This window comes from Lepisma saccharinum, chromosome 4, assembly GCF_977018435.1.
Source record: "Lepisma saccharinum chromosome 4, izLepSacc3.1, whole genome shotgun sequence".
Taxonomy (NCBI): domain Eukaryota; kingdom Metazoa; phylum Arthropoda; class Insecta; order Zygentoma; family Lepismatidae; genus Lepisma; species Lepisma saccharinum.
In genome coordinates this window covers 76909118-76930951 of record NC_139232.1, presented here as the reverse complement: position 1 = coordinate 76930951, position 21834 = coordinate 76909118, and the positions used below count along the sequence as shown (strand labels likewise).

The following is a 21834-nucleotide window of genomic DNA, read 5'->3' as shown; positions in this document are numbered from 1 at the left end:
AGTGAAAGAAATTTTAATTTTGATCACTACTCGTTTCTGAAGTTCGACAAAAGTGGGGGGGGGGGGGGAGCATATGCTCGCCTTCTGTTCCATTATTATTTTTTTTTTATTTATTTAAACGCTTTTGGTTTCACTAGCGTGGTCTCTGCTAGCCCGACGGCGCTACGAAAAGTAGTGGGGAAGAAAAAAGCGCAGGTAATATTTTCTCAAGGCTCATCACATTAATAGGGTAGAACCTAAAAAAATCTCAAATGCATATTTGAGCTAAAAGAGTATGTACTTATCCGGGCCTAGTCTAGCTCGCTGCACTTTTCGACACCAGGTGTAGTTCAGGCAGCGGCGGCTAGGATTAATCATCTAGGATTCCTGAGAGGTTGTGGAATGAAATTTATGAGGTGCGATCTTAAAAAAGAAGATACCAAATAATTTTTAGTACGCATCTGTGATATGTCAAAGAAACTGAAGAATATGGTGACTTACTCATTTTCGTACGACAACGACATTTTTGGAAATTTGAAAGTAACAACTTGTTCAAGAGAGGCCAATGACATACATGGACGTCCGGAGGATTTTTTCCAGGAAGAGGTAAGTAAGGCATTTATCCGGGGAGGGAAGCACATTTTCCATCCTGTGTGGCAGTCGAAGTCACATTTCCGATTATACTTTACAATTTAAACCAGATTATAATAACTGAAAAGCACTCGGAGAAAACAAGTGAAGCGAATGTACTGTGTATTTTGTCTTCGTCTCTTTTGTGGTCTTTTTCGAGACCTGAAAGCAAGTATAGTTAGTTTGATTATCTGCAGAAAACTGCTTTGATTTTGTTGAGTTGTTCTCTTGGAAAAAGCACATTAACATCGAAGACGTTTGCAGATGAAAATAATATTTCAAGAACCGTAATAAAGTAACGAAACTGCAGGGACGTAGCTAGGATGATCAGTTCGGGGGGTCCAAAACTTAAGATTTTTTTTCTATCAAACCATTAAAAAATAACAAACTATTAATATACCATATAGGCCTACATAAGTATATGTTTAGTATGTGTGTGTGTGTGTGTGTGTGTATGTATATATATATATATATATATATATATATATATAAAATCTTGTTGGAAGAGAACAATAGCTTCTCCTGTAGCCCCCAAAAATTTACAAATATAGACTCGCGAAATCCACGGCCATTATTCGGGAATCTAAATGCAGAATGAACTTATTAACTTAATGGCATCTAGACAGTCTTTAAGAATCCATGTATTTTCTCTTATGTCAGATTTTTGAGACACCAAGAACAGTGTCATTAGTCCTTACTCCTTAGATTTGCAAATTTGCTCGAAGAAAATTGAGAAGTAGAGAAAACCCTCTTCCGTGGGTTTAGATATACATGGGTGCTGGTATCAGGTGTACGTACAAGTATGACAATGGTGCGAAAATGAAATGTTTGTGTAATGAGTTCAAGATAGGCATCCCATGTATATTGTTTATACCAGAATCGAATCCGGCGGCCTTTAGGCAAGGCGACACACTTAACCACTATTCTATGGAACATGCACGAGTCTTTTGTGGCGTCGTACTGTACACATTGAAGAATGATGACGATATATATTAAAAATATATATGCAAAACTGAATATACGATGGCAACAAAATTCCCGCGCGCTCAAATTATTGCACTCTAGTCTTTCAAGGTTCGATCCCTGGTAGAAACTCCAAAATTTCTGTGATGGCCTAACATCGTGAGGACAATTGAGAAGCTACTTGAAATCAATATGTAAGCGAATTCCACTCTCAAAACTAGATGGGACTCGATGTGATGACCACGCGTCACCAAATGGAAAAACACTTCGGAGGCTTTGTCATTCAAAATTAATTTTATTGAATAACTGTAGTTTTTCTTTAGAGGACCTAAACATGGCTTCCTTGCACAGTACAATGTTGTTTTCTTTCACCCTACTTTTATAGTTTTTCATTCAAACGATTCCACTCCCGAAGCATGAGCATGACGCACTACTAAACAAGAGGTCCAAGGTTCGGACCTTGGACAGGTGTGGTTGTATCATGTCTCGCATCGCTATTCCTTCGGATCATCATTCAATCTCATCGTCGCATTTAACCCAAGAGGTGGAAAAACGGCGTAAAATAACGAAATAGAAATTATTGATCGACTTGGTTCATTTTACTTCACTTTTCTGACACTTTTTGGCTAATCGTGAAGATGAGAATTAGTTAAGATTAACTTGATGAAAGGACCATCACAAGGAAGACACATTCTCAGGCCGGGATTCGAACACGGGACATTCTGCTTCGTAGCGTAACCTGCTAACCACTCCACCACGGAGTTGTCGGCCCAAATAGAAATGAAAATTAGAAAATGCCGTCTTGAATTTGCAGGAACCGAGTTCACCAGCAAGGGTAAAAGATTTTCGCTCCCACTAGGATAGGCAAATAACAGAAAATGCTTGATAAGTAATTTGGCTCTTCGTATTTCATGATATTATGTAAGTAACTATTATTCGCTATATAACTTTGGATTAATTTTATTTGTATGCCTAGTCAACTTTCCCGCCTAAGCAGCAGCCACAGCGTCTGCATTTGAGGGTGGAGGCCAGGGTTGTTAAAGGTCCAGGAATTTTAAATAAATTCAATTCCCATCCAGGAGAGAAAATTAGCAAGCGTAAATGGGTTCTGGACCGTGAGGAACCTCTTCATCTGTAACGTTTTCAATTCGGTCCATGAATTTTTTTCCAGATGAATTTAATTTCGGTCCAGGAACCTTATTTCCTGAAGAATTTAAATAAGGTCAACGAACATTTTTTTCCGGATCAGTTTAAATAGGGTCAAAGTTCCGTATCAATTCGCAACTTGGTACGAATTTAGATTGTGTGAGAGAAAATGTTCCGGTCCTATAACGGAATCCTATAGAACAAATTAGAATGTATGCGTTCCCTAACCTTTAACAATCCTAGGGTTGTTAATGGTCCAGGTATTGTAAATAAATTCATTTCACACACGGGAGAGAAAATCAGCAAGTGTAAATGGGTTCTAGGCCTCAATTCGGTCCAGGAACCTTTTTTCCGTATGAATTTAAATACAGTCCAGGAACCTTGTTTTGCGGCTGAATTTAAACACTGTCCAAGAACCTTTTTTCCAGGATCAATTAAAATTCGGTGCAGGAGTATTTTCCGGATCAATTTAAATACGATCCAGTATCCTTTTTCTAATGGAACAATACACTACTAGGACCGAATTTAAATTGTGCGAGAAGAAAGGTTCCGGTCCTGCAACGGAACCCAATAAAACCCATAGAAGTTATGGGTAGATGGACCTTTTGACAACCCTGGTGGAGGCTAAATGAAGAAAAATCACAAAGTATGCAGAATTTTGAAAGGTATTATTTCTAGAGCATGCACACTACTATATAAAGTTGACTACATACCTAGTTTCCTTCCTTAATTGAAATGTGACTTCATCACATGTGAGATCAACCGCCCTGGGAGTCAAACCTGGTCTCCTGTGTGGTAGTCGGACACCAATTTAGAAAGTAAATGTGTTGGATATTTGGTCGATCAGTCGATCCTACTTCAATTTTTTCGAGAGGAAAACGAGCTGGCAGCTTCACACTCGAAATTTCACTTCGCCTATCCCCCGTGGCGGAGTGGTTAGCACGTCGTGCTACGATGCCAGGTGTGCCGGGTTCGAATTCCGGACTGAGCATGGGTGTTTGTTGTGCCCATTGATCAATTTAATCATATCATCACTCATCCCCATCTTCGCAATTAGCCAAATGTAACAGAAGAGCAAAGTAAAATGAACCAAATTAATCGAAATTTCACTCGCAATGCATGAAAATGAGATCTCAAGTACTCCGTGATCCTACCGGAATCTCACGTTTACAGAAGCTAACTATGAAACCACTTCTTGGATCAAACTGTTCTTCGAACTAGTCGACCAATCAACACAGTAGGGAAAAAAGAAGCAGATGTTTCTTGAAAATGAGTGGAAAGATACCAAGGAAGGATATAAAGTCGACACATTACAAAGGCTTATTATGACCTTTCCCTTCATTGCAGGTTATGAGCACAAGGGTTGAGTGTGGGAACCTGAAGGAACCGCGACATCTTTGTCATTCATCTCCCGCCAGAAAAGGGACAAACAGTAGAATTTTGTCTCTTGCAATTTGAAAAGCCTATGTCCATGCTGAACCATAAAGTAATTAACCCAGAAAGTCCTAGCTACCTGGAGTGCGTTTCGGCGCGGCCGATAACCAGAGCCAGATGAAGAGAAGATTTTGTGGGAAGGGGTGATCTGGCTTAGGCCCCGTGGTGTGCATGAAGGGAAAGTGTGTTTTCAAAAGGTCCCCGACTTCCCAGAAAGGGACGGTCCATAAAATCACTGCATTTCCTACCAATGCATCCGTTTGTGTTCAACCAAAGTGTATGTCACCGTAGGATCCGAGCGCTTCGAGTTCTGTCGGTTGCGGGACTTCTTGAGTCTGTCAACATGGTGCCAATCAGAGTTTCTTTCTGCCAAGGTCGTTGCACCTATGAATCGGCTCTTCAGCTTGAGTGGCAAAAGACATGTTGTACGGAGGAAAGTTGCACCGGAAAAATTACCTTCTTAAATACGATGAAACCTGTAAAACACCCACAGATATTTATTCGGGGGTGGTCCCTTTGACAAAACATCAATATTCTCAAAATTCTTCAAACGGACTGTGTAAAACCTTGAAATACTCCAAAAACTGAACCTGCTCTGCAACACAAGGAAAATGCCTCATTTAGCAATCAATGTGCCTTTGTTAAGTTCGTAAGTTTAGTATGGCACTACATTTTAAATAATACTGATTGAATAAATCAATAAAGTTTGTTAAACGACAACGACTCCTTACCACAAGAATATAATTATTCTTTACGGATATCCCCTATAACGGTTGGGGGTTCGACGTGCTAACCCAAGTCACCCCATTACTGGTTAAAGATCTCCACACCTCTAGGTAGGACTGTGGGAGGGACGGGAGATAGACCAAGGCCCTTCCAGGGCTGTCGAACCACGGGTTTTATTTATTTATAGATGCTTAAATGTATGTGCAACGTCTTTCCAGTGACTTATTGCAAGGGTTTGTTATTGTACTTGACTCAACAAAATAAGCTTACTGTGTGAGGCAGATTCATACGAACCAAAAATACCCAAAATAATAATAATAATAATAATAATTTACTTCGAAATTACAAAAATGTATTTACTTGTTCTTGTTTAAATTTTCGATTGTTCGAAACGTTTGTTAAGGAGTTGAGTTCGTGTTTTTAAGTCCACTTTATGCACAGTAAGGCAAATCGGGACTGGACCTACAGTTTAAAGTAAGATCCGGACAACTGTGTATCTCCACCCATGTATCGAACCCGGGACACCTCGATTACAAGGCAACAACGCTATCACTGCGCAATCGGGGAGGCATAGTTTGTTAAGGAGGATTCTCAAAATCGGTCTTCACGATATCGAGAAAAATATGCAACTCGAGAAATCGTACTGATTTCAGACTGTTTCAATAGTAGAATAGATATTTGGTGCGAAAAATACTACTTACCCGGAGATATGAGGCATCCTGCCACCATTACACTTATTTAGCGTGTATTACACTCTGATTCGGGACCAGTTGTAACTGTTTGCATATATGTGGTTTACCGCTGCACAAGCGGTCGTTCTTCATCTACTCAAGCTCAAAACATTGTTTGGACGCAACGGCAACACTCAACGCCCAACCCTGCCTGTTGTTGACCTGTGACTGCTAGGGGTGAAAAGACCGCTCCCTCAAAATTCCGAGAAACAACGAAGTTCTAGGTTCCTACACTGACATCCACTATAGCTAGAACCAGGAAAACGAGAAAGCAATGTGGTTTTGGGTTCGTGCTACTCAGATTAAGAACAGTGTTTCTAACTTTAAAAAAAATCATGAAAAACTATTTTGCAATATTTGTCATGAAAGTAAAATTTTCAGCAAATTTAGAACAGTTTGCCGGGGCCACGTGAACGTTTCGGGGGACCAGCAAGGGCGCCGACTTTCCAAAATTTCTGTGGGTGCATATCAATGGTGGATAGATCTGTAATTATCAAGTATTGTATACTTTAAACAACTAACATGCACAATGATTGCAAGAGGCAATGATATTATCAACACGTTACTAAAAGAAAATACCACATTCATACAAATTAAAATGAAAAAATCAGCATAAATGCAAATAATTTTAATTGTATTGTAGAAATAACGATGCAAGGATTATGTTGTGAACAGAAACTACAAAATGACTAACTTTATGTACCAAATAATAATAATCATCATCATGACATGTTAATTTTCAATATAAAACACATTCCTTTTTACGTCATTTGCACTTATGAATTTGTTTGCAATTTAGGTAATGTCAATATTTTAGTAATTTCTTTATGAACATTCAAAATTGCCAAATCATTCAATCTTTTTTGGGTCATTATTGACCGCAAAATCGTTTTCAATCGTCTAAGTGCTGAAAATGACCGCTCAGAGGTACAAGATGTAACAGGTATAGTTAAAATCACCCGTACAGTGGGATCCATGAGTATTACCTTGCAAATTGTCCATCACCATGTTCGTGCACTTTATTTGACCCAATAACAGCTTCAAGAATTAAAAGAAAACTCAAAACAAGCTGTTGACAACTTCTTCACCAGCATACATAAAAATCCGACGCTTAAAAACACATAGGTTTTAAAAAAAATAATAATGAAAATAGTCATGGACAATTTGCACGGTAATACTCATGGGTCCCACTGTACAAACTTCACAAATTCTGTGAGCTTTTCACGCATGGGGCCACTGTTTTCTCTACTTAAAATATTTGTAATGTCTGACAAGTTGGCCACTTTTTCTTTGTTCGTTCTGCACACATATAGAAACAGTCCCGTGCAATGTTAGCTTGTCTTTATCAAAGTCTGTCCCATCTCAATGTTTTAATTGCTTATTATTTTTTGATAATGGCAAGTGAGAAATATTTATTTTATTTTGTTTTTATCAAACTAAAAATCTTGTGGGTGCGGCGCACCCACAAGATTATTTATGTGGGTGCTCGAGCCCCGGAGCACCCACGTAGTCGGCGCGCATGGGGACCAGTGCCCCCGGCCCCCTCCCCCTAACGACGTCCCTGCGAAACTGAAAATTCCCGAAACAGTTTGAGCAGTGCCTAAAGGTACTCTTGGAACAGAATGCAATATCTTATGTAAAATATCTCATTGATACAATTATACCGTAGTAAAGTATGAAGTAAATACCTTTTGGACGGTATTAGTTAGCCTCCGAGAATTTGAGACCGAAATCTATATCCCCTCTCCCCCGATTACTTCAGGATTGCGCCGTCACTGCCCTGCCCCCTCTGTGCCGCTGTCACTGCTATTGGATTAACGTTACTACTCTTGACTACCCAACATTTAGTATTTGCATTCCGGGTTATATAAAATTTCTTCTCTCCTATTTTTGCTCAGAATGCAATGGGCAAAGAATCAAAGGATATTTCTTTACGCAATTGCTCTCACTTGCTGTGTGAGTCCTTCTCGCCGGAAACTAGGAATTAGCTAGCTACCAATCAATGAAAAAGTAAGGATACTAGAGAGGACGAATCAATAAAGCCATTCATTATTGTTGCTTATTCAAGGGAATCGATCGAAAGTCTAACGCTTTTAAAGTTCAAGAACTGGCGTTTCCAGCGATGCTACCACACACGTGTTAACGTCGCTGCTATCATGTTCACCATGTTATGTCCCAGTACCGATTTTTTTTTTTTTTTTTTAAAAAAAAAAGCTGTCATCTCTAAGTTCCTTAAAGGTTTATTGATAATTCTAGATATTTCAAATCGTTGTATTCTTTTACGTCGTTTTTTCCCCACTTTTAGATAATTGCTACGAAGAAGGAGAGTGATGATTAGGTGAAATTGACGAAGGAGAGACTCACAAATAACACTCAACGCCCGGGCCGGACTCGAAACTGTGAACTTTGGTGGCGAGATCGAATGTCGACCACTTTAAGCACTCAGCCACGTTTCAGATCAAAAGAAGATTCAATCAGACCCAGACCAAAGTTTTTTTAAAAAAAAAGAAAAAAAAAGACGGAATTTGGCAGGGTCATGGGAGGGGGAATTGCTTCCCAAAATGTTTGTTTTATTATAATTTTGAAGTTAAGGTTAACCCTCTGTGACCTGAGAAGCAAAGTAATAAATAGTAATATTTGTGATTTCGCAAATGTCGCATTACTTAACAAATAATATTTTTATGAGATGGGGAACTTATCAAGCCCATAGTTCGATTCTACCCCCTCAAAATTATGCCACAAGTTACGCTCATGTAAAACAAACAGACCACCTAATATTATAGAAATGGAAGTTGCACTTTTAATAAGAGAATGAAGTGAGGGTTCTGGATACTTTAAGTCCATTAAGATTTTTTTTTTTTTTTTACACCAGCTCTGGTTAAGTTCTATAATTAATTCCGAATTAAGAGAAGCGAAAACTTCGTGTCTTACGAATAAAGTTCAGACCTAACTTAAAACAATTACATTTCACTTTGGCTAAGAATGGCTACCAATTAGTAATCCCCATTAGGAATTTAAATACTACACTGTGCTCCTAATTTACCGCTTATTCTCTCCTCACAAGGTGGTAGTCACTTAATTTTGATTTGAGTTTGAGTTTTGTTATTTAGCGTCGCTTTTTTGCCACTTATAGCTAATCGCGACAATAAGGATGAGTGATGAAGGGACACTCACAAATAACACCGGGGTTTGAACCCGGGACTCCTATAGTATCGTAGCGAGGTGTGCTAACCACTTCACCACGACGGTCGGCTGTATCCACATAAAAAAAATACCAATCACAAAGATTTGATAAACCTCTGTATTAGAATAAATACAGCTATTCCTTTCGGGCGAGGAAATTGCACTTGTAACGTCGTACGCTCTCTCTTATTTTCAGCAACTAGTCCTTCCGCACGACTTTCATCCAGAACCTTTTTTGGCCATTTGTGGCCCGAAAAATGTCACTTACCTCCTTTCGGACACTACAACCGTAAGAAGTTCTTGCGTCCAAAAGACACGACAGGGAGCAACTATACGGGAACTGGCATTGTATGTTTCAGTGTTAAGGAAACAATGTTATCATAACGGAAGTTGAACAAGACCATTATGTCATTACAAACGGTAACGATAAAACGGTGACATTTCAAACTTATGACAACGAACCGAGTGCTCTGTAAAATTGACCTTCCTTGCCATTGTTCCTTGTCTACCTAGGTATAACCAACGAAATATCTATTCTCGGAAGGAATTGTTCTAGTCTATCTATACGGCGGTATGACATTTTACCAACATCCTTAGGTAAAATATTGATGTTGAAGTAGATGTATTACATGCGGGAAGCAAAGTCCCAGAATTTAATCAATTTAACGATTATTTGGACGCGTCTTGTCCAAAGAAAATCCAGTTTTCTGAAAATTTCCACTCAAACGGAAGTGGCTGAAAATGATAACGAATTGACTGACATTCCAGATTTCCTCTTTTCTATTTACCGAAAGCGCGCTATCGAAAAATTTCATTAATTATGATTAACATACGTTTCTCAATTCTGATTGAATGGATAATTTTATAAAATCGTATACAAGCAACGCAACTGAAACACTGCAGCTTTACATTCCTCTCATGATATACGAGTACATACGTATTAGACCATGTATGTAAAACTATTACGTTCATATATATTTTATTGTTCTGGAAAGGGAGACAAACGTAGATTCAATTTAATCCTGGTCGTATATGCGCAATTTAATTATTACAGCACGGCATGCCATACTTACATTATTGTATTAATGTGGCCATTCCGGATTGCTGACTGAATATCAACAAGACCTTTTGCGACCTCTGGAATTTATTTTAAAAAATCAACTCCCTCCCTTCTCTAAGAAACCACTCCCATTATTATATCATATAGAGTATAGTCCCATTTCTTCAGACATACTCGATTGGGAAAACTTACTTTCTTCTGTAGGGAACAACTGATTCCGTACTCGAAGGGTGGAGTTGTTTCAGATAAGAAAACTCACATTAGAACCCTGTTTTTGATGGACCAAGATGTAGATCAAATTCAACAGAGCATTAAAAAATTCCGCAGTTGATTGGATTAAAATAAAAAAACGTTTCCCTTAAGGATTTACCTGAAATACTCCATATTTTAGTTTTTGCTTGTGAAAATAACGTATCGCGTTTTGATTTACTGTTCTTGAACAACATGTGGGATCATTGATACCAAACTCTTAATTATGCATTAGCAATTTCCTCTACTAACTTAGGACAGTTTTATAATGTTACCATCGTCTTATGCATACTCTTAGTTCCGTAAACATCTTAATAGAATTCAAAGTACCTTTAATTCATAAATATGCAAAATTCCAAGTAGCTATATAACTTCAAGCCTTTACCTATCAGCACTACGACCACACTTGCCATACATCCTAAGATTCCATATGCTTTCTATGACCACTGCCCTTTCAAGACATGCTTTATTTTAAACCCCTGTCAATAACATGTTTACCTCTGAATATCAGTGTCTAGTCTCGGCAATAATAAACCAAGTAAAGCATTGTTTGCTTCCACTGCACGAAGAACCCCCAAATACTGTCACCCATCTTGATATTTCCACAATCTTTGTATTAACCTTAGCCCCCCCACCCCCTAAACCTTCAAGTTGAAATTAATGTGAGGTGCAAGACATTTTCCACTTCAAACACTCACCTTCATCAATTTCATCTTGATTTAATTTGATTTTTGCTACTTTCTGTCACGTTTGGCTATCACGACGACGAGGACGAGTGATATGATAACATAGAAGAGACACTCGCAAACAACGCTGAAGCCGTTGGCGTCGTAGCACGCTGATAACCACACTGCCACGGAAGTCGGCTCCTTCTCATCTCATCACCACTGATACTCATCACCACGATTAGCCGAAAGTTGCAGAAAACGACGTAAAATAGTCTAATTCAATCTATCAGTCTTATTCCCTGCGAAAATGATGTTTGTCCCGCTGGAAATAAGTTGTTTTATTCCCACCCCTTGAAAAAAAAAAAAGCAGTCTGGGTACGCCCATCCATGGGTGTTCTTTACGAGTGTACCTTCGCCCTCATCAATTCCATCTAATCATTACTCATCATCGTCGAGATTAATCAGCAGTGGAAAAACGACGCTAAATAACATACAAATACAAACATGTAGATGAAGACTATGTATAGTACACTAAAATGTAATTTAGAACGTTGATTTGAAGGAAAGGTGGATTTTTTTTCAACAACCGAACTGCAGGATATTTCCTCATATCCCTTGCTAAGTTATTTACATAAATTACATTATTTACAGCAATTAGTAAGTCGATATGGTTTAGTCATGGAGAGACTATCTGTGTTCCATGACTGGCCTATCTTAAGACCCTTTAGATGAATGATAAGCTAATCTTTTAGCGCACAATCTATTCCAGTGTATATTGTCATCAAAATGTAGCTACGGCTTCGATAGATTAAACTTTTTTCCACGGCAGTAAAAGTAGGCTCAAGTTTCCTGGTGGCAAGACAAGAATCATATAGGAGTATATTGAAGGGAAAACCATTCTAAAGCAAGCATGCAGTAAGTAATCGCTAAAACTCTCGGAAGCATGCAGAGACAAATATAAATCTAACAATGTAAAAAAAAAAAAGGAATGGGTACCATGATTAAATTGGAATCAAACAACCGGAACTTGGGCCAAAAGTAGTATGTAGTAGTACTACAAAGCACTAGTGTTCTTCAACAGCTCTCCCATTTGATATGACATGACAAGAATGTTCACATCAACAGAAAGGTAACAAAAATTTTCAAACCCTACGTTAACTACCCACTCCAACAGGTAAAATGTACTCACCATTGTGGACGTCATGGGTATCACAGTCTCCTTCACCACCAGCCTGACTGCAAGCGTCCGAGTCTACGAAGTGTCTGGGTCGAATCACGTGCTGCGGTCGATTCGCGCTTGCTTGCTGGAGTTGCGGAGCTTCTCGCATACGCACTCGTGTTTGTCATCGAGCAAGCTGGGTTGCAAAGCGAAGCTACATGCTTCTTTACATGAGGCCGACTTCAAACAACTTGCAGCTTGCACGTCCTTTGGAATTTTTCTGATTTCGCCTTCAATTTCTCCTACTTCTGGCTAATCACAACGATAAGAATGAATGGCGGTTAGATGGAACTAAGGATGAACGATATCGGAAATTTTATATCGCGATATATCGTCAAGAAAATATTGTCACAGACGATATGATATGATATTTTTCCGTATCGTGTTATCGGTGATTAGTGTTGCCCACGAGACGAGACTTTGGCCTGTCTCGTCTCGTGGAGTCTTGTGGAAATGCTGTCTCGTCTCGAAAATATTCATTTGTCTTATGACACATGGTCAATCTCGTCTCGTCTCGAATTTTTAAAAGCCTGTCCCGTCTCGTCCCGTGGGTAACACTATCGGTGATATATTAAAATGACATCTCAGGGTAGGAAAATCGAGCGAAATTATTATATTGACCGATTTCCTTCAAGCTTCAAGAAAATTAAATTCTAATTGGTGGTGGTGGGGAGGTATTCTGACACACCTCTCCCTTATATATTAAGTAAAATAATCAAAACAAGCTTTTGAACCCGAATTAAATAAAAATAGCAGTTAAAAAAATTAAGGCGGGTCTGCCTACATCACTCTTCAAGTTTTCCCAGTCTAGTCATCCTGCAAGACCATTTATTGCTTGCTTGTGGGCGAAAAGAACGGAAGGGAAAAGGGGGAATTACAGCTTAAGAGCAGTTATAGAACAGAGGGATGGTTGGAGTGATGCAGTGGGAAATACCTCCTTAACGGGTAATTTTGGATCCAAGAATTGCAGAAAGGGGAAATCTAAATGTGCTCGAAACGGGGAAATTTAGACCGCCATACATTAATGCGCCACATCAATGCGTATCTCCATGGGCGTAACTTGAGTCCTAACTTTGGTGGGGAATGTAAAATCGACCTGGAAACTTAACTTTTGGGGGAGGGGCAGAATCAAGCTTGGGACTTAATTTGGGGGGCAGAATTAAACTTGGGACATAATTTGGGGTGAGAGAGTCAGAATTGATAAGTTTTCCATCCCATAAAAATAACGTCCAGATCTATTTTGCTAAATAGCTTACATTTGCGCAATTATAAAAATATACTCTTCAATAGTTTTCCCCCCAGGTTAACAAAAGTATCGTTAACTTACAGATTTTTTAACCTTAAAATTTTGGGGGGCAAGTGCCCCCTTGCCCCCGTCAAGTTAAGCCTATGCGTACCTCAATGCTCATTTCCATTTTTTTTTTTCACAATTACTTCTTCTTTCCTCTCGTAGTGTGCTCAAGGAATATTGAGATTATCTCTTAACTTAACTGGGGAATCGTAGGCACAGTGGCGTACCCAGGATTTTTTAAAAGCGAGGTTATGCATAGTTCTTTTTTTAGTCAGTCCTCATTTTGCTATTTTCCCCTGCATTTGACGTTCTCTTGTAGGAATACTTGGCCAAGGGGCGGGGGGAGGTATAACCCCACCACCCACACATACCCTTGGGCACGCCACTGCGTAGGCAGTAGATATCTATCATGCGACGTAGGTAATTGCATTAGCAAATGCAAATTTTTAATGAAGGTAAGGGGTTCTTAAGATACCCAAATGTCAACCTCACTTCCATGGATTGCATTTTGCAGGATAACGAGGCTCTGGCATCTGGACACACGGCCAGTATAATCATACGTGGGGCTCTTTCTTTGTATTGTCCACATATGTTTGTGATTGTCCCTTTATCTATTTCCTCCTCATCTTCAGATTAGCAAAAAGTGGCAGAAGAGCGAAGTAAAACTAAATCAATCAGTTATTGAAGGTAAAGACGATTTGATAAGTAATTGATTTCATTATCTATACAGATTATTTTTTCGATTCCTTGTGTTTAAAATGTCTACGCGATTATTTAGTTACCTATAATTTCCGGAGCTTTTATTTAGATATATTTGTTTGAAGAGTGATAAACAGAATAGGGAATTTTAATGTGGGGGAAGGAAGTTTTACAGGGTCAGACTTTCTTGGTTATTCGGTAGAAGAAATTTGTCTGATGAACCTGGAACATAGTTCGTGTGTGTGTTTGTGCAGTGAAGTGAAATATGGTAAGTGAATATGATATTTTTTATGAAATGTCGTATATTCAGTGCGACTGCGTTATCTAGGATACTAGCTTGAAAGGCAATTTGGTTTTAGAGGTTTTGCAGAAAAAAAAACACTATATAAGAAACAGAGGTGAACCCCATCATTAACAGAACGGGCTCTTCGCGTTGTGCAAGGACAGGAATCGCACATACATGGGGCATTTCTACGTTTCCAATTATCGGAAGCAGAAGGTGTTAACAGTCTAAATTTCTAAGTCAAACAAACTATACTCTGTTGACGTGTCTCTTCTTAAGCAAGAAATGTTTCGGCAACATTACTGATCTGACGCATTTTCTGAACAGACAATTGAAGCCAAAGGTCACACATCTTGCGCCTTTTCTGTCCGCACATTTGATCAAGACTTTCATTGATCTACAACTGACTGCTCACAAATCCATTCAAGACCGAAAAATAATGAAATGGTGAAAACAAACCGCGACTTCTTCAAGTCAAAAACAAGGAGAGTGGAATTCATCTGGATATGTGTTACAAATCAAGATGAAGGCGAATATTGCAGAAATACGGCAAGTTTTAAAATAGGTGGCTTAATTGCTGTGATAATTGCCATATAATAATAATTATTATTAATATAATGCTTTAGTATGCGCAATCTCGTAGCGGACAAAGAGTCTCCTTCTGTAAAGTCGTTTCAAATGTGCCAGATAGATAGAATGATTGAATTAGGTTATTTTACGTTGCTTTTCTACCACTCTTTGCTAATCGCGAAGATGAGGATGATTGATGATACGCAACTGATGAAGGTACATTCACAAAGAACTCACATGACGAGGCCAGGATTCGAACCCAGGACCTCTGGCATCGTAGCGCACACTACGCCACGGAGGTCGGCATGTGCCAGATAGAAATGGCCATAGCTGTTTGCGAACAACTTATGTTCCGGCCTCAAATGCTTTTCTGCCACGTTTGTAATCAACATCTGCCTATGTTCTCTCTTCCTCCAAAATCACATTTTTAATACCCACGTTTTATGGAAAGCTCGTTTTTAATTTTTTTAATATTATTTTTTATTTACTTCATGGTGGAACAGAATTGAAGTTACAAATTTCTGTTACAAATTCAGACAAATTCATTTCGTGATTTAAAAGAATAATAAAGCAGAAGCAGGAACACAAAATTCGGTGCTAATAAAATTTGTTACACCTTCGAGAAACGTGATGGATTCTATTGTTTTCATTTTTCCGTTCTTCACTTTTTCAATTTTTGAATGAGGCTGTCAGGCGGGCTGCTCCTTCTTCTCCGATCGCTCGCTTTGTTTAAAGAGAGACAATAAATAAGAAATCTTGCCGTAAACCGGTCAGATTTTCATGATACCCCATCAACTTTAATATCTTACTGAAGTCAATATGTGTGTCAATTGATACATTTTGGGCTCTGTATAGTTTCAATCAAGAGCAAAACAATTATTTCTGAAAAACACGTTCTAGTAATAAGCAATATTTTAATGAGAAACTAATAATTTAGTCTTACCTCACGCTCGAATGCTATTGAAGAGGTGGAACCGAAGCAAGCATCCAGACACTGCAATACACATTCAGTCTGCATCAGACCTTGAATCTTTATCTGTTCAAAGCAAACGAATGTGGCAGGTATAAGCCATAATACTTCTTGCGATGATCTGTCATCACTGACATATTCAATTATCATAGCTAAGAAACTGAAAAGATTTAATGGTTTCGATTGCAAACACATTTTTGTTAAAACTGAACCTCTTGTAGGCTTTATTAGAAAATATACCGACAAGGAATCCAGAGTAACATCATTATCGATTTTATAACACTTGTTTCCTATGACATAACAGATAAGATAAGAGGAATATGCCATTAATACCAGTCTTGTCTTACCTTCATATATTTAAAAGACAGGTCTCAGCGTGTGTATTGTGGTCGATCTTTAATGATTGATTTGATTCGTTTTGTTCTACTTCGCTTTTTGTGCCACATTTGGCTAATTTGCGAAGATGGGAATGAGTGATGACATAATGAAATTGACGAAATGACACTCACAAACATCCATGCCTAGGCCGGGATTCTAACCCGGGATCCCTGGCGTTGTAGCGCGATGTGCTAACCACTCCGCCACGGGGGCCGACAGGTCGATCTTTAAAAATAAAAGTTCTACTGCCAATGTATCATGATTAATATGCCATAAAATAGCAGTTAGTTCTTCAACAGACAAATGATATCAGCCGTCGAATCAAGAAAAGGTTGCAGGTTAAAAAAATATCGGAGTTTCAAATTTCTTTAATTTCCTTTACCTGCAGACTAAAATAACAAAAATACATGAGATAGAAGAGTAAGTCTGCAGATTTTACAACACTACGTACCACTTGCTCACTTTTTTTGCCAAACAAAAGTGCCTGCATTTACGTAGATATGTTTCTGTTGCTGTCAAAGCGTTGTGAAGAATTAAAATTGAAATTCGAGCCGAAGACTATTGTCGCTGATTTTGAAATTGCCATTCTTCAGCAATTAAGAAGATCTGAGCGGAGAAAGGGTAAGCGGTGCAACTTACCCCTTGGTCTGAAGGGTTTATCAGTGCAACTGACCCCTTGGTTCGGAGAGTTTAGCGGTGCATCTCGCCCATTTAGGTATTGTCGGGATGCAACTAACCGTCACCCTTCTTTGTAATATACAAATGATAATAACATTCAGAAAATATTAATTGACGTACACACAACAAATTTAATAAAATGAGACAGCGCGGAACCAATTTTCTTCCTGTACTATCTATACTGATAAACTGCAAAGCTTTGTAAGGGATCGCCAGTGTTTGGTGCCAATTGCCACCTTACTATCTTACTCCAATATGAACATGTCTTTCAGACAACCTAATTATAATGCTACAGCGTATTTCCATTTTAATGTACTTATTCACGTCATTAGAGCTATTATGAGTAGCCTAGAAAGCAGTGGCGTGCGGTGATAAATCAGGGAGGGGAACAGGTCACCTGCACTTACTCCCCCTCGCATGGGTGTCTTAATATAATACAATAGATCAAGTAAAATTCAACCCTTATTGAAATGTCAGAAGTGACAAACATGATGGACGTTAAAATTATATGACAATAATAATTTTAAAGCAAATGTGATATAATATAAAGAAAACATTAAAAATAAAATTGTTGATGCGCAACAAAGAAAAAATTGATAATATAAATTTATGAGTCATCAGAGAAAGAAAATAATATTTGTGGTGACCTGTTTCATCTCTTTATTCGTAGATTAAGTTGACGTTTTTTCATAGAGTTGAGTATTCTTGTAATTCAAACTTCCTCAATGCAATAATGGCACACATATGGTTGGGTTTTTTCATGACGTTCGCTAGATTAGTCAGGGTGGCTACTGTAGGACCATAATAAAATTCAAGTATAATTCCCTGTTTTCAAGGCGAACTTTACAAAAATTCAAGCAGATGTTTTCTCTATTTCAAACTAAGGTTTTACCGTCTCTCACCACCCACACACATACACACAAACAAATTATTATATTAACAATAGGCCTATATGGTTTGTGCGATTCCAATGAATCCAATAATTCTAATTCACTTGGACGGTACATATATAATTTAAGGCGCGGAGTTTACATTTGTCATTTCACAGAGCTACTCGGCAGTGGCGTGCCCAAGGGGGGGGTTGCTAGGGGTTATACCCCCCTCCCTTTGGTCCAATATTCCTAAAAAAGAACGTCAATGGTAGGAAAATATGACAAAATGAGGGCCGACTACCAAGAAAAAGTATAGGTAACCCCTCCCTTACAAAAATCCTGGGCACGCCACTGCTACTCGGGACTATAAATACAGGGTTATTATAAATGATTGACCTGATTTCATAAATTCACTGTAGCTTTATTATTTGACATATTGTCAAAAAACTTTGGAGACGTCTAGAAAAACTCAAAAAGTTTTTTTGTGACATATTGCAAGTGCTCTATATGTCCTCCCCTAGCAATTCTGCAAATATCAAGTCGATAATCAAGTTCTTCCCACACTCGGTGCAGCATGTCCCTATCAATCCGTTGGAAAGCACTGTTGATGCGAGCTCTCAGTTCTGTTAGGTTTGTTGGTAGCTGAGGCATAAACAATGTATCCTTCACAACCCCACACAAAAAATCGCATGGGGTTAGGTCCGGAGAGCGTGGAGGCCATGACCGGAATTGCTGATCATCATCCCTACCACGACCGATCCATCGGTTTGTCAATCTCCTGTTTAGGAATTCACGAAAGTGTCTTTGCACTGTTACGACAGACTGATGTGAATGAAACTCGAGCACAACATAAGCTTTCTCTCTGCCTGTCGCCATATTGAATAAATGCTCACTGCTGCGCTCTCGTGGCAGAAATCAGAAGCGAACCTGCAACACAAAAAAAACGTTTTGAGTTTTCCTATACGTCTGCAAAGTTTTTTTGACAATATGTCAAATAATAAAGCTACAGTGAATTTATGAAATCGGGTCAATCATTTATGATAACCCTGTACATCTACAAACACAAGTCACAAATGTTACGGGAAATAGTAATCTACGAAAAATTGTTAATTCTATAAGAATTTTAAATTTACCTAATCAACTTCAAGATATTTTATCTTGCAATAATCTTCCGTCCATCAGATGGATTGTTCCGCAAAGAACACTAACAAAGTAAACGGATTGGAAGAATTCTGTTTCATTTTCCACGCAGCTTTCTTTTTCTTCCTTGATAAAAATAAAAACTAAACTGTGAGAAACTTGTTTCAGGTCATTAATAAATATGTATAAATTCAATGGAATTGGGATTTTAAAAAGTTGCAATTTTTCATGTCTACGGAGAAAATTTCAAGTAGAATTCACGCACAATTCCCGGAGCCAATAATTCACGCATAATTCCCGGAATTCAAGAAATTCCCGGTGAGTAGCCACCCTGTTAGTAGAAGTTGTTAATGTGACAAAACCCGACCTGTTCCAGACTCCCTTCTCAGGATCAAACAAGGACAACAATATAATTTGCCACTGGAAGAATATCTAATTAATCATTTTACAGAGTTATACTCGTTTGAAAATGCCTTGTGTAAGATTTCGTTTTAGTTTTTAATTCAGTTAGGATGTGTGTTGGTTTGTTGTATTTTCTGCAAAGTTCAATGAACTATAGGCTTTCGTACTCAGCCGGTCGATCATACAACACTCGCAACATTCGCTTTCTTGTCCTGCCGCTGCGTGCCTTGGAACTTTGGTCTTGGGGTTGGTGGAACAGGTGGATGTGAGCTGTTCCCTCGGAAGCTATTTCGCAGCGTTTAGCCAAGGCATTTAGCAGACGCTTACACTGTAGAAGATTTTTTCAGTTCGTTATGAATGTCAGACGCAAGTTCTCAACGAGATTAGGAAGTTATGGACTATCTGCACTCAAAAGTATCACTTATGACGCGATTAAACTTCAGCACATAGCAAAAACTGGAAGAAAAGTGAATCCGCAATATCTCTTTGAGGGAACAGCTAGAGTGTTCAGCTTCCGTGGTGCCGTGGGGATCGTTTACCTTCGCGCGTGGTCGGAAATACTCGGCTTCAGACAGTAGAGGGCATGATACTAAGAGACCATGGTAGAGCATGGGGTGGGAACCATGATGCGTTGGGGGTAGGTGACGTCAACTAACGTCCAGCCACGGTGAAAGATTTTCTTCAGTGTTACTTTTGGAAACGTTGATTTCGGGAGAAAGAAGTGTTCTTATTATGTTAATATATAAATAATTTAAATAGCCCAAAAGCGCAGTAAGTAGGAGGGAACAGCCTGTTCCCTTTGTTCCATGGAGGGACCGCCACTGCTAGAAAGTTAGAAACCCTAATGAAATGCAACTAGTTCTAGCCCGCAACTTTACAAAAATTATCTCAAATCAGTGACATAAATTACAGATTGTGATTTGCACCAAATAACGAATAGAATGGACTCTTCTATGTACGTTCAACTTCCAAGTAGCAAATACAACTCCTACAAAATTAAGTCCAAACCACTGACTGACATATTTCAAGCAACTTGTGCAAGTAACTTCAATCCCCCTCCCCGGAAATTTTTGCGATGTTGCATTAATGAAAGTTAAAAAAACCAAAACCAGTAACTCATTTGCAAAAGAAAAAAAAAGCTTTACACAAATACAACAGGGAGACAATGCTGAAACGTTTAAGCTAGAATTTTAAAGCATTTGGAATTCCTGAAACTTGTGCGAAACAGGTTTTTCTTGGGATCCCTAACCCTTCACTTTCACATCTGTCGTCCGCTTTCATGTTGTTCCTGGTTCAGACTGAAAAATCTCTCTATAGGGGCTATCCACGAGTAAACAAAAACATATCGAACGGCACAATCGATTGTGGAACTGTAGCACAACAACTTCCGGTTCACGGCGGCCGGGTAATTCAAGCGCGTACTTGTGGCATTTCTTCTCGTTTTGTATACCGGATGAAATGGATCATATAAAAGCGCTTGACGACAAGGAGAATAAGAGATATCAGGGCAAAGTAGAGGCCTTTGCATATCAATTGGATGAGCAACTAGGAAGTAATACGGCATTATTCCAAGATGAGATCCATTTGCTGATCGTCTTTTCATTGGCGATATTTGTAGCCTACATATTAAATAGAAAGTAATTTTTCCTACAGAGCGAGAGCGCTTAAATGCATACATTTATGTTTTAAGTGAAAAAGTGCGAGATGTACGGACATATAAAAAACGGAAAAAGGAGCTTCTTTTCTTCTTTCTTCAGTCAGGACGAGTCAGAGGGATGCGATAATGCACACTTGCTGGTTTCGTTCTCATTTGAACGCAGAAATACAAAACGCTCATTGTTAATTTAAGTCAATTTTATGCTATTTGTGTTAAACATGACGATGAAGATGAATAATAAACTGGAAAAATTAATGATGGGACAAACAGAATGACACACCATTGCCTCACCATGGTGTTCAAACCTAGGACCTCTTCTCCATCAATGTTGATTTGATTGATTGAGTTGGTGTTTTAAGTCCACTTTGTGCACAGTAAGACTAATCGGGACTGGACTTACAGTTTAAATTGGGATCCGAACCACAATATGCCTCCACCGGGAATCGAACCCGGAACCCCTTGATTACAAGGCGACGAGCCTACCACTGCGCCATCGGGGAGGCACTCTATCTATCAATGTTGAAAAGATTTCCATTGCAAAAGACGAAAATTAATAATAGTACCCGCACTTAATTTTCTGGCTACACAAAAAATATTTCCTCTGGTTACACACACAAAAAAAAATCTGGTTACACAAAAATTTAATACAGTTCGTGTGCACTTCAAGAACTTAACGTGTAACCTATCTGGCCATGACCGAGCATCTTTTGAAAGGAAAAGTAATATTTTTGCTCATATCACTAAAACAGAGAGAAAATCGAGATTTGAATATTTCTCTTCTACTTTTAATGAAGTGCAAGTGGTGCGGGACGCAAAATTTTTGGTTGGGAAGGAAACAGGACGGGGTATTTTTAAAGTCCTGACGTTCAAAACGGGAAAAATAATGTTATTTCCCGACTAAATTGG

The 21834-nt window shown here is 38.7% G+C and overlaps 1 protein-coding gene across 1 annotated transcript in view; it reads right to left on the bottom strand.

Annotated features, from left to right (window-relative positions):
* LOC145986604 (anoctamin-1-like) overlaps positions 1 to 12101 on the bottom strand; it is a 103173-nt gene extending 91072 nt beyond the window's left edge. Inside the window, exon 1 of the mRNA XM_083120804.1 lies at positions 11959 to 12101. The gene's annotated coding sequence lies outside the window, so the exon portion shown is untranslated. The remainder of the gene's footprint in view (positions 1 to 11958) is intronic.
* Positions 12102 to 21834: the final 9733 nt, after the last annotated feature.